General features: G+C 36.1%; 1 pseudogene; it reads left to right on the forward strand.

The window, feature by feature from the left end:
* Positions 1-7,421: 7,421 nt before the first annotated feature.
* Positions 7,422-9,863, forward strand: LOC149141564 (myosin-1 pseudogene; annotated as a pseudogene).
* The last annotated feature ends 4,924 nt before the right edge of the window (positions 9,864-14,787 follow it).

The raw sequence follows: 14,787 nt of genomic DNA on the forward strand, positions 1-14,787 counted from the left end.
CTCTCATTCTAACATTCTTGTTTTGATATGTGTTGTTAACTTGTTTGATGATCAATTCAGAATCACCAAAAACAAAGATTTTCTTAGCACCTAAATTCTTCAAAACTTCTAAACCCAAAACCAATGCTTCATACTCTACCATATTATTTGTGGAATCGAAATTGATTTATAAGAGAAAATCTTACTTTCATATCTCGGGATAATTATCCATATGCATGCACCAGCTCCATCTCTTCCTGCAGCACCATAAAATCTCATGTGCCACCACCCTTTCCTATTAATCTCTTCAGCTTGCTGCTCCTTTTCTGCATGTTGATTTTATGTGTTGTTGGTGATTTCATTGAAGAGTATAGATGAGCCCAATCTAGTCTCCATTGCATATACTAGAAATTTTTGAGGTTTGTCTTTACTGCTAACCATATATTCCATCCTAGTCTCTCTATATAATATCCTTTGTTCACCAAAAATTTGGATCGTAGCATAAGACATATCCATCTGAATATTTCTTTTAACTTTGGCAGCTCATGATCTTGATAGTAACATGCCAAAATTTGGTGGAATATCAGTGAAAATAATATCCATCAATATAGTCTTATTAGGAATTTGACTTAAGGCAACAACCACATCTTTGATTAGACCTATACATTTCACCCTTTTTTAATCAAATGAAAAGAAGTCTTTGTATGGTCTAGTTATATCTAAACCCAATATTTCCATGATGACCTTAGGCATTAAATTGTGTGATGCCCTTGAATCTAACATAGATTATGTACTGTCATGTCATGGATGTTTAAACTCACATAGAAAGGTGGTACCTCTTCATTCTGTTTATCTTTTGCTCTAGGCCCTGGGAACACAATAGGATGATCTTCATGCAAATTCAAAATATCAGATGATTCAGCTTCAGCATTAAACATTCTAACAATTTGATTTCTATATTATATAACTCTTATTATTTCTCTAAAGGGGACAACAATCTTTATCTTTGAGATTTCATTCTCCAAGTTGAAAATTGGTTGTGTCTTCTCAACTTCTTTTGCAGAGGTTTCTTTCTTTTGTTCTATAACCTTTGGAGCATCTTTCTTAGGCTGATTTTTATTTGCAACTACAGGAACATTTCCATTTCTCAAATTATATTAATTTTACATCTCTAGAATAGCATGTTGATAGCCTTCTAATTATTTTGATTGTGGCTTAGTTTCATCACCATGCAAGTCATTATAAGATTCATCATGTTCTTTTGTTAAAAACATTCATTTCTCATCTTCATCCAGACAATGAATGGTATCTTCTCGAAATTCTGGTGGCATTTCCTCATCATCTACTAGGTTTTGATGGAAAGGAGGCCTAACTTGTTGGTCAAGCTGATTTCTCTATTCTCTTTGCCTTTGTTGGATTTGAACCCTTCTGAAGTTTGGATTTCTAACTTGTGTCTCAGGTTGTGCAGTAGGAGGATTATTTCCAAGGGCTAATATATCCATGAGTATTTCCATTTTTCTCATCATGGTATCAAATTTAACATCAAAAGAGGTGGATGGTTGTTCCTCCTCCTTTAACTTTCCTTTATCCACTTTAGATATTTTTGATGTAGCCATATTAACTTCCACTTTCACAGCATCATTCTGCATGTCAGCTAAGGTAACAGATTCTCTCTCTCTTAGTAGGATGGAAAACTCATAATCAAAGGCTTCAGCATAGTGTAACTCAGCAGCTCCTGGGGGAGGCTTAATGTGAGAAAGAATGGAATTGTAGACTTTATTGAATCTTTTTGAAAAAACTTTCACTGATTCATGGCTGGCCTTCTTCAAATTATTATATTTAGTCAAGGCTTGTACAGGATTAACTTTACTTCCCCATTTCCTTAAGAAGGCATCTTCTAATTCATTCCAATCATGTAAACTCCCAGGGGTTAAAGCTTTGAACCATTTTTCACCTCACCAATGAAACTTTGTACAAATAATCTCATTTTAACATCTTCATAATCTACCTATTCTAGGTCTATAAAGTCATTGAATTGATCAACATGTTGTTCTACAGTTATCCCCTCCTCACTTCCAAAATTTTTTATTCTAGTGGAGTACCATTGAGGTAAGTTATGAAGTACGTCTAGTAAGACAAGAGGAGCATATCTAGCAGGGGTTGTCATAGCAGAAATACCAGCAAAAATTCCAACAAGAGGGGTAAAAATGAAACTAGTAGGGGTAGTGATGAAAGCAGATGTACTCGAAGGGGCTTGAGTGATAGATACTTTTTTTTCGAAGTAAAGGTACTTCTTTCAGGTAAAGGGAAACCAATTTCTTTTCTTGACAAAAGTTCAAAAGGATCAAATTCTTTTAGTTTTTCTAAAGACTCTTGTTCAAGTGACAATTCTGATGCAACAATTTCCCAAAACCTATCTTTAACTTCTTTAGGAATCTCAAAAATAGAATCTAACTCTAGTTTTGGTAAATCATTCTCTGATTTAGATCTGAGAAATATAGGCTTATACTCTTCATCAAATCTAATACCTTCAATATCTTGAATATCTCTAGAGTGTAATGAGGTAGATCTTAAGAGAAATGAAGTACCTGATTTTGATGAACTAATATCTTTTCTGAGAATTTTTTCTAGATCACCAACTATTTCTGGTGGATTAGGGTCTGGATTGCTCCTTGTATTAATCTTATTAGAAGCCACCTTTAAGTTGAAATTACCAGTGGAGTCGCCAAGGTATAAATGTAGCCTCGAATAATATGATCTCATGCTACCTTCAAGAGCTCATCTTTTGAAATGAAACATCCAGGATGATATAACTTTTGGACTCTCAGCAGACACACCAAAATGTTATCACTCGGTTGGGACAGGTTGGGTTGTATCAACCTTCAACCAAATGTAACTATTTCAAACCAAATTTAGACTGGAATTTAGTCCTTCCAATCTGAGAGGGCTCTCTCAAAATATTTATAAAATGACTTGTGATAAACTTAAATTTCAGAAGACTAACTCTGATCTCTTTTTTTTTTTGTAGGTGAATAAAAATGTGATAACTACCACCATTGGGCATGGGGTCAAATTAAAACAAAAAATGATCAACAATAGTGTTTAATGGAATCTAAGGCATCTATGGCTTTAAAACTAATACAAATGAACACTCACAGTGATACACAGTAAATGAAGGAAATTGGAGTTGTATGAAAAATTTCCAAGTAATCAAGATATTATTTAAAACTAATAACAACATAATAAAAACTCATAAAAGTCATAATAAGAATCTCATGTACAAAAATAGAGTGCTGCAAATTTTTATTACAAGAACAAAATATTGTAGAAGGCCAGTTTCTCACATTCCAAATCAACCCTTCTCAGAGTCGGAAATCTACTTATTTATAGAGAAATGTATCTTTATATATCTTGCCACCTAGGCCTGATTCAATCCATTGTTCTAGACACTTGTTCCTATCTAATTAATAAAACATTGAGACTTCATCGGGATTTATATTACAACAGAATTTGAATATAAATGGAAGTCGTATAAACAGAACCTATCTAGCAGTTACAATTTTTCAGAGCATCCAGCCTTTCGAATTCTACTACGCTATTTTTGGGCTTTTAAATGAAAATATTGTTTATCCTGTTGATAGGCATGTTGTTTTCTGTTTGAAACGTGTTTGAAAGTGCCATTATTATTCCACTGTTTCTCTGCCATGTTTTCTTGTTGTCTCTTTAATTACCATATTGCTGAAGAAACATTGAAAAATACTCTTGATGTCTCATGGAGAAAAAGTGTTCGTTGATCTAGGTCATTGATCAATCTGGAAATCCCATGTGGTTTGCAATTATGAAGGAAACAAGGAGGGCCACTTCTCTCAGAACCGTTCATGCAGGATGGGCAACATGGCAGCTAGGGATTGGAGGGAATGAACATACTATCAGGATGAGAGTGGACATCCATGGTTGGGTTGGAACATTATGGATGGAGGCTAAGAGATAGAACAATAATCGAGAGTGGGATCAGGTGGGAGGAGATATGTGCTAGTGGGGAAGTGGAGGTAGAGCGAAAGTGAGTGTGACATAATCGGGAGCACATGTTATGGTGGGAGTGGGTGTAAGGGCTGAGTGGTTTTCGGGGGGGGTGTGAGTGGTAAGAGGTATTGAGAGGGGGGTACGAAATCATGTAGGAGGGACACGTAGCAGCAAGCCCAAGTGGAAAAAACCACTTTTCGGACCCCCCCCCCCCCCTCGTCCGATAAAGGTAGGATGGTAAGTGGGGGGGGGACGCAAAAGAATTATCAGTCATTGATCTGGCGAAGTAAAAATCTGGGCCATTAAAATATGACGGGTCTTTAAATAGATGCGGCCCTTTTAAAAATTGCGATTGCAATAGAGTCGGGTCCTGTGTATTACATGGGGGTGGTATAGGGCAGGCCGATTGCGATATAAACTATGGGTCCCAACCTTTAAAAAGGTTTACAACATGTTTTATTAAGGTATTAAAGAAATTTCAAAGGGGAATGGGGAAATGCGATTAGAGTTGGAAAAACAAAGGGTTTACAGCTAGACTTAAAAAATGGATCACTATGGCTAGAGTTTTCAGAAAACAAAGGGAAACAAATGGGTTATTATATATAACATGATAGATGAAGAAATATTTATAATGACATCTACTAAAATGTCAATTATTTAAGACTTGGAATATTCTTACTTATACACTTGTAAGAATTATTTTTTCTCTCTTAGTTAAGATTCCATTGAGTAAAATTATGATAATGCTTTATCTTGAAGATTCCATTTAAATGAAATTTTTATCAATGCTTTATATTGTCTTGCAAATTGGAGCATTGGAAGTCAGCCTACCATATTTCATTTATGATTTCCTTTGTTGCCTTTTTTACTCTCCTATTAGCGTTTCAAATTGTATCCATCGAACAGTGAGCATATTGGGTCTTCTTGGAGGCATTTCTTATGGTCCAAGGAGAAAAACACTATTTCCGGAGCATTTTCACAGCATATGTCCAAGGAGATAACATTGGCCCAACAGTTGTAACAACAACAGACAACATCCAGGAGAAAGATGCTCACCCAGAGAGAGGGAGTAGTAGTGATTCTATAAAATACCAACATTATGAACCCTGTGTTGGAGGAGCATCACAATGGGTTTCTTATAATTTACTCGCATAATGCTATTCCAACTTCAGTTCTAGTCACAGTCTTCATTGTCATCAGCAGTTGCATCGTCCTTCTTTGTTATCATCTGGGTTTAGGATTTTGCCCCTAAGTAGGTCTATTTTTTCGTAGAGGAATAGATCGGCCTCTCTTCATGATTCACCTTCAGCCTCCTCTCTCTCAAGGGAATCTATTGCAACTAATATATCTCATGTTGGTGACTGTGTTGGGAGCTCTCTGCATGAGCCATTTCCATTAGCATTGTCCAAGGAAGCTATTGTAGAAAACAAAGTTGGTGAAAATGCTAGAAATGTACATAGAAGAGAATCTCAGCATGTGCCCACCCCATTTGAAGAACATGAGAGAGATGAAGAGGAATGGCTTAAACGTTATCTCCCAAGGGATAACAACATTCTATAAAACAAAGAAAATTGTCACTTATTTATAGTATTGATGACAATTTCAATACAGATTATTGAAATTATCACCTATTTCTAGTAGGATGTCATCTGCTTCTATTAAATATTGGAGAAATCCTCTGCAACCTCTAGCTTCTCCTTCTTCCCCATTGCAGGAATGGAGAATTTTCGTTCTTCTCTGAATGAAATCTTTGGCAGGTTTGGTTTCTATATATTTGTTTATTTTTTAAGCTTAGGAAATATTCTTAAATTGACCAGATTATGACCATAACCTATGTATATTATGACACTATAGGAAATGTTTTATAGAAAATATCATAGAAAAACTAATTTTCTCAATGTCCAAAATCTTTGTCAGACACACCATATCCACTGAATGTTCATGTGTGACCATAGCTTCTGAAAGTGATGGGGATTTTCTTTAGAAATGATGGATATTCTCAAGTCATCCACTATTGAAACTTGAAATTTTGGATGGCACTAGTATTTCAGAGTTAAGGTTTCTGTGATATGATTTAGGTGGAGAAATATTTTTCTGATGCATCACTTCACAGATTTTTTGTCAATATTTTGTGTTAATATTCTCAAAAAAAATTGTTCATGAATAATTTTCACATTCACAATTACTCGGACCAGCTTTATCAATATGAAAATTGGTTTTGAGATGCAAGTTTCTATGTCCTAGGCTTGATGTGATGGCATCTTCCCTTAGCATACTAACATCCCATGCCTTGTGAACTCTAAGTTGTGGTTATTTGAAATGCAATTACAAGCTATTGTGAACTCTTCATTATGGTTTTTATTTGTGATATGATTGCAAGCTATAACTATAAGTCGCAAATCCTTATGGTGGTTTATGCAACCTAAATGTCAAATTTTATAGTTGTCATGAGCCAATAGAGTGTTGAATGCCCCACTTGTATGTCAACTGAGCTGCTAAGATAAGGCTCGGGGACAGGTAAAAAGGTTTCAGATCTCTCTTAAAATACCATAGGTTGAAGAAGGCTTGGTATAGGTAACAATTGAGAAGCAATCAGACGCTTCTATGACTTGAATATAAATTAATGTCATCTAATAAGATGGATAGAAAAAAGTAAATTAGTTCCAAGCATTGTATTCCTAGATAAACTATCTACCAAATATTGCTCCATTCCAAAGGCTTTTGTTTTTTCCACGTGGATTGAGAAATAAAAAGTCAGGGAAGAAAAGTTTTCAAAGTTATCCATGGTTTCTCCTCTAAAGTCCTACAATTGTATTACTAGCTCCATTTTTCCTCCATGGTTTCTTCCAATTATTGATCCATTGTAAATGTTTTAGACTTTTCCACATGGAGTGAAAAATAAAAATAATAGGGAAGAAGAGCTTTCAAATCTACCCATAGTTTCTCATCAAAAGTCCTACCTTTCACTCTTTTGTTTATGCTACAACTCATCTTGATAATGAATTCTTCTTCGAAAATCTTGTTAGACTCTGTCTTGTATGTCAAATGTGAGATTGATTCTTCTTCAAAACCCTGTTTTGAAGAAGAAATCATTAAATGTGTTTTTTAGAATATGTATCAAATTCTCCAGCTCTTCAAATGGCAGTGGTTTCATCAACTCCTATCCCTGCAAGCAGACAAAGAAAAAGCCCTCATTCAAAATTAGCAAATTTAAAAAGGGAATTAGAAAACAGAGTTTGTAATAATGTGTTGGAGCATAATTGGCAAAGAATATTGCAAAGAGGATTTCATCAGATGGTGGCGGTGTTTGCATCATTGATTATGGACAAATATGGAAGGCGCCCACTTCTAATGATTGCTGTAGGAAGAATGCACAAACTGCTTCACTTTTGAAGAAACAAGCTGAACAATTAGCTGAGATGGAAGTTCTTTATAAGGAAGAGCGAGTCCTTAGAGAGCGATACTTCAACATGATGGAAAATATGAAAGGAGTTGGAAATGCTGCAAAGCTGCTAGGTTGCAGTGTTTCAGAGCTTATGACAGCATTATCGACCCGCAGGATTCGAGCTGAAAACGAAGACATTGTGCAGAGGCTTACTCATTCTCAGGCTATAGACGCAAGAGATGCGTTAGCAAAGGCAATATATGCAAATTTATTTGACTGGCTTGTAGAGCATATCAACAAGTCACTGGAAGCAGGCAAACGACGCACAGGCAGATCCATAAGTATTCTGGATATCTATGGATTTGAGTTTTTTAACAAGAACAGTTTTGAACAGATTTGCATAAACTATGTGAATGAGAGACTTCAACAACACTTTAATCGCCATCTGTTCAAGCTCGAACAAGAGGAATATAGTATAGATGGCATTGATTGGACAAAAGTGGAGTTTGAAGACAATCAGGAGTGTTTAGATCTCATTGAAAAGAGGCCACTAGGTTTGCTTTCATTATTGGATGAAGAGTGCACATTCCCTAAGGGGACCGATTTAACTTTAGCTAATAAGCTTAAACAACACCTAAGTGGGAACCCTTGCTTCAAAGGAGAAAGAGGCAGAGAATTCCGTGTTCGGCACTATGCTGGAGAGGTGGTATATGATACAACTACATTTTTGGAGAAAAATAGAGATTTGCTGCATTCTGATTTGATCCAGCTACTTTCTTCATGCACTGGCCTTCCAAAATCATTTGCATCTAATCTCAGTAAAGGGGAAGAGAAGTTGATCACTCAACGAGGTCGGTTAAATGGAGCTGATTCTCAGAAACATAGTGTCGCAACCAAATTTAAGGGGCAACTTTTCAAGTTGATGCAGCGACTGGAAAACACTACACCTCATTTCATTCGGTGTATCAAGCCAAACCGATTGAAACTTCCAGGTGTCTTTGAGCGAGGACTTGTCTTGCAGCAGTTGCGCTGTTGTGGAGTGCTGGAAGTAGTTCGGATATCTCGATCGGGCTATCCCACTCGGATGTCTCACCAGCAGTTTGCAAAACGGTATGGGTTCCTCTTGCCAGCAAACAATGTTGGCCAAGATGCACTTAGTGTCTCAGTGGCAATCCTTCACCAATTTAATATCCTGCCTGAGATGTACCAAGTTGGTTTCACAAAGTTGTTTTTCCGAACAGGACAGATTGCCAAACTGGAAGATACTCGTGTTCGAACTCTTCGTGGAATTCTTGGAGTCCAAAAAGCTTTCAGAGGCTATACAGCTCGTTGCCAGTTCAAGAAGCTCAAAAGAGAAATCGTAGTCATGCAATCTTTTATAAGAGGTGCAAAGGCAAGGAGAGAATATCAAGTCTTGATAAAGAGGCACAGAGCGGTAGTTACTATTCAAAAAGAAGTAAGGTGTAGAAAAACTAGAATGAAATACCTGAATACTCAGAAAATGGTTATTCTTGTTCAGTCAGTGATCCATGGCTGGCTTGCAAGAAGACAGGCAGGAATGATGCGAAGAAAGTTATATGAAGAAATATCAGATGTCAGAGTTGTTGTAAAGGAGTGTGTCACTGATCTAAGCTTCAATAGAAATGATGAGCTTGACATTGAGGTTAAACAAATAGAAAGGATCAATGACCTACCAAGTAAAACATTGCCTGTAAAGGAATTTAAGTTCTCTGAGCAGGATTCTGAAACTGAAGGAACTGTCAAGGTTCAAGCATCATACCTTTCAGAGCTTCAAAGGCGCGTCCTTGAAGCAGAGGCAACTTTGAGGGAGAAGGAAGATGATAATCTCCTTTTGCAACAAAGACTGCACCAATATGAATCCAGATGGTCTGAATATGAAGCCAAGCTGACCTCCATGGAGGAAATGTGGCAGAAACAGATGGTGTCATTACAACTGAGCCTCGTCGCAGCTAAGGAAAGTCTGGCTGATGAAGCTATGATTAAGCAAACAAGGCAGGATGATGCAATAAGTAACGAGAGAAATGTTTCACGAAATCGGCCACCTAAACCCATTATGCCACATGGTGATGATGAATTTGGTTGGGATGATTCTACTTCTGTCGGAACAAAGACACCTGATTATAAGCTTCCTTCTCACCATTCTGATAATGGACTAGCAAGGGAATTTGATGCAAGGATGTCTGTTGTTCGTCACTTGGTTAAGGAGTTTAAGCAAAGAACCCAGGTTTTCGATGATGATACAGATTTCCTGGTTGAAGTCAAATATGGTCATGACAGTAACAGTCGTCCATTTAGCTCCAAATTTTTGAACGTAGTGGATCCATTACGTGAAAATAATAATCTTGGGCGGAGTATGAGCCAAGCAAACTTCTATCGTATAAGGAGTGCATTTGGATATGGAGCTCGCAAATTGGCACAAATTCTACAGTCTCTTCAAGAAAAGATAGCCGGTTAAATAGGTGGCAGTTTGACCCATATTTTGGCAATTTCCGTAAAGTGGCAATGCATATCCGGAAATTTGAGAGCAGTTGCAAAGTGGCATTCATGGGTTCGTTTGCCTATTTCTGTCTTCACGCTAGAATAATGGAAGGCTTTCTATCTTTAAGAGCAAATGGAGGATTATGTTCTATCTTCATGGCTTTAGTTGAAACAGCGCCCCTGTTTTGGGGGTCGATCTGTTGTTTTTTCTAGAATAGTTTATTTAATGTATTAAAATAATCATTTGTGAGATTAGTGAGTGTGAGGAAGGGAGAAATCTGAGAGCTGGTGGAGAACAGAGTGCTTCTATTGTACAGATTTTGACAGAGATTTTAATGAAAAATACATCTCTGACCCCTGAGATTCCTGTCGTATGACAATTTAGCATAAGTTTCCCTTCTGTTTCATATGTAACCTATTATGTTTTCATTTCACTTCATGATCATTTCCAATTGAACAAATGAAGTGTTTAGGTAGAATTCATAATATTTTATGCTCTGCCTATAAGTTTGTTCATATTTAATGTTTTCTTCTGTTTGACAAGGATTCATCCTCTATGCCCTTGTCAGCTCCTCAGCAGTCTTGCCATTCTATTTAATCTAAATTTAATGTTAAATTTCTTGCCTACCTTGCCTCCGGAGATAATCTGTGTTTTTGATTACATTTCTCTGTTCAAGCTGTTTCTTTGCCCCATGCAGCCCAGATAAACCCCATCATTTATTAAAAACCCCGTTTCTATCAGTTTACTAGCCTAAAATCAGTTTCTTTTAAAGTCATCTCAAGCCCTTTTAGAATTTTTTTTGCTGAGATAGACCGGAGAGAGCCCTCTCCCGTCCTCGTAGGGCTAGCTACGAGGCTAAGTGGTTTGATGTTACCTTGAGTTTCGCCTTCTTCAGCCTGAGGCAGATTCAAGCGCTAACAAATCTCTCTCTCTCTCTCTCTGAGGCTAAAGCTTTGGCTTCTTTTTGTCTTTACAAATAAATAATTGGTAGAGGACTAAAGCCCACTTTTTCTTTTAAGTCATTAATACTATCAGTATCTCTTTTTTTTATAAATATAACCAAAAATGTTGTAAACTTACCATGGAATGATAATAATAAAAAATGCTAGACTCTAGAATACAAGTGCCTACAGCATTGTGGAAGTCGATGCTATAGTTCAAAATATCAACGCGATGAATCCAAATCTCTTTTTGTGGTTTATTTTACCCCAAAACATTTCGAGGGGTTATATGTAGGCTTCATTTTTAAATTTACATATCATTCAGAAGTACAGAGCTAAGCATTCAAAAAAAAAATCAAGACATCCACCATGCATTGTAGAAGCTGTCAACTTTCTTTTTCCATAATTTAAATCTTGGATCTAATTCTATGTATCATTTATGCGGGAAATTGTTTATGAAAAGGTGGAAAATCCCTTCAAATAATCGCCTGGCCAATGCAGCCCTATGCTTCCCTCTCTTGTATTTAAACACCTAAGGAAATCCTCTCTCTTGAATCAAGCACGAATAACTGTAATTAAAATATGGAAATTAAAACAGTTTAGAGTCCATCCTTATATCATGAATGATTCTCCATAGTCACATTCACCTTTGGAATTTGGATTGATAAAAATAAACTCTTACTTCGATCTATTTCTTGAAACAAGTGCCCATTATACATCAAGTTGAGAAGCAATCTATAGAAAGTTGGTATAGTAACAGTTACTTATGGCCAAGAAGCAATCGAAAAGGTATGTTAATTTGTGAAGAGACACTTCTATGGTATTTTAACAATGTGAAGTAACAAGTAGATTGGGATTCTATTAGTATGGTAATAGTTATGATAGGTTTCATAGCCTTATTTTATTCATGCGAAATGTTTCAGCAGGTATATTTAGTAACTTAGAAATCGGAGAACCCACAGTAAAAACCATTTTTCATCAACGTTTCAAATCCCAACATGGATCCATCATCAGGACTATTTTGAATGTTGATAGTAGAAGAGCTCAATTGTGAGATTTAAATAGTTATGAGGTGAGCTTGTTTTGTTTTAAGGAAAAAATTAAGGTTAGTTGCTTAATAATTAATAATTAATTTTATCTAAATATTTAGGTTTCTATCAATTTTTTAGGGTAAATTGATATTAATAATAAAAAGTAAAGGTGGAATTTTTATTTATAATAATTAATAATTTTATAAAATAAATAATTTAAATTCACTCTAAATTTGTGTGTTTCATTTGTGGTTATCCCAATTGCTCGGAGAGACTCAAAGAGAAACCTTTTTTTTTTTTACATTGAGTACCATCATATGTGCAATAAAATAATAGACTGGAATCCTTTAGATTCTTGAAACCTAGTACAAGAGGAGCTCATGTAATAATTTTTCCTACCTTTTGCAGCTTTTATATATGGAGAAAACATCTTTGTCACTTATAGCATGTTTGTTAGCATCTCAAAGGCTCATGTGATATTTAAAATTTATATAACTAATCCAAGCCACTTCACAATTTCAAAAATGCCTATTCTCAAGGATTAGAGACGTTGGCATTTTTTAGATTCTCTAGGTAGAAATCAAGTGCTTGTATGAGTCTACCCTGGATTGTCTCCATGTAGCACACAGAGTTTATCAAGAGCACTAGTAGGTTCAAGAAAGGGTGTCCATTATCTCCCACCTTGATTGGCTTTACATCAATGAGTTGGATTTTTTCCTTAATGGGCATACATATGACAATAATGGGTGCAAGTTTTCATTCCTATTCTTCTTTTTGTTGATGATGTGACCCTTTTGGCTTCTTTATTTAAGGGTGTGTAGAGACAGACAGTTGCATTAGTACATTTTCTATGACCTTCATAGTTGATGGTCAATGTAGAGCCTCTACTTTGCACTTGATTATCCATCATTACCTACAGTTTTCCCTCACTCATCTCTCTCTTTTGCCTCATTTTCCTTGTAAACCAACCCAGATCATTACATTTTATGTCTTTAAGCATGATTAAGTGAACTTTGCTAATGTGTGACTGTTTTGTTTAGATTTTGACATACTTGCAGAGATTCCGCAGCTGTCTGGCAATTCCGCAGCCATTCAGCGATTCCGCAGCCATCTGATGATTCCGCAGCCTTTTTGTTAATCTCAAGGTTCCACGTGTCATTTTGCAAAACGAGCCACATGGGCATTTAGGAATAAAGGTGCTCAAGGTTCCTGTGCCATTGGTTCGATCAGCCACATCATCTCCACCTCCGGTCAACGAGGGTCAAGCCACGGTCAACAAAGGCAGCTTAAACGGTGTTACGTAAGCTGTTGGGTCACGTCAATACAACTGGTGATTTATCCGTGTTACGCAGGTTGTGGGAAACATAATCCAACTCTGGATTCAATTCCCATAACGACCAGAACCTCCAGCTCATCCACGAGGCTTATGACGTGTTGCTGAACCTTTATTACGCATGACAGATTAGTTAATTTTCAGTTTCTAGCTTTACGCATTAGGCAATCGTTTAGATGCCTATAAAAACTAGCGTTTGCATACGCTTAATGTTACTTTTTAGTTGCTGTGTTTTATGAACTTGTTATAATTTTAGTGCATTCCAAGACTCTGTTTTGATAGTGTTGTTCTAGCACTCTTGACTGTAATTTTCTGCATATGGAGTAATAGAAGCAGTGCTGTTCTGACGTTTTCAATTCCTTGAGTCTTCTTTGGGTTGTATGAATGGAGGGCCCCTGTTCATGACTGCCCTTGTATAGTATTTTTATGTTCAGCATTTCCTTATTTTCCATTCAGCATTTCCTTTTCTTTGAAACATGTACAGCTTGATTCACTTCCATGTTATTTCATTTCCAGCCTTTATTTTAAGCTGATCAGTATTGTTCTTTTGCAGGTTTTTAACCCGGGATTGTTTTTGTGTTTATGTATTTGCTTTATAACTGATGGTATTTTCAGTTGACAGATTCAAAGTTGTTGCCTTTACTTTATTTTCATAGCTGATTTTTAGTTTAATTTCTCAAAGTTGTCTGCTAACATATGAATGGTCTCTTTATCACAAATTGTTTATCTTTTAGAGATCAGAACACTGATAAATTACAGCTGGCTTTGAGTACTTTTTAGACTAATCTTTAACTACTTTCTAATCGTGCTTTACATAGTACCATATGATAGAAGCAGAGAGTTAGAAAGAGCTGAACATTATAACTAGTCTTTAAAGTAGATTTTTCTCGTTTTTTTATCACTTTTTAAACTCATCTCTAGCTACTTCCTAATCGTGTTTTACACAGTACTATGTGTTAGAAACAGAGAGTTAGGAAGAGATAAACATTATCATTGGTTTTTAAAGTGATTTTCTTACTTTTTATTTGCAGCAGCATGAATGGTGTCTAGTGCCATTAGAAAGTGGTTCTTTGCTTTCAGTTTATTTCAAGTTATTTATTTCTTTCAAGCTTTTCCTTTTCAGCAAGTAGTTAGAAATCACCTTACACACACACTCACTCATCTGTTTATAAAAACTCCATTCCATCTTAGGAAGATAAACTGTCCATAAACAACACCCCCAAAACGACAAAAAGCTCTAAGAGGTTGCTTAAGTACATATAGTACACCTTCACTTCATCAGCTTACGAGCCCCGGGTTGACAATTAATGACATCAATTTAGGAACACTAAATTGACTAAACATTTTGGCGCTGTTGCCGGGGAAGTGAAATTAAGTAGCCATATTCTTAGAAAAAAAAAAAAACATAAAAATTTCAAGGAAAGAAGTTGATAACCTATCAAAGTATGCTCTCCTCTTGCACTTCAAGGTGATCTGGAGGATCAGAAAAGAGAAAGTTATTGATTTGGTAGTTTCTTGAGTATGCTCTCTTCTTGCACCTAGAGTGAACTGGAAGATCAGAAAAAGAACTATTGACTTGACTTGAAGAAAAATAA

This window comes from Pinus tabuliformis, chromosome X, assembly GCF_031772625.1.
Source record: "Pinus tabuliformis cultivar Carrire ecotype Pingquan chromosome X, CPIR1, whole genome shotgun sequence".
In the NCBI taxonomy this organism is placed as follows: Eukaryota; Viridiplantae; Streptophyta; class Pinopsida; order Pinales; family Pinaceae; genus Pinus; species Pinus tabuliformis.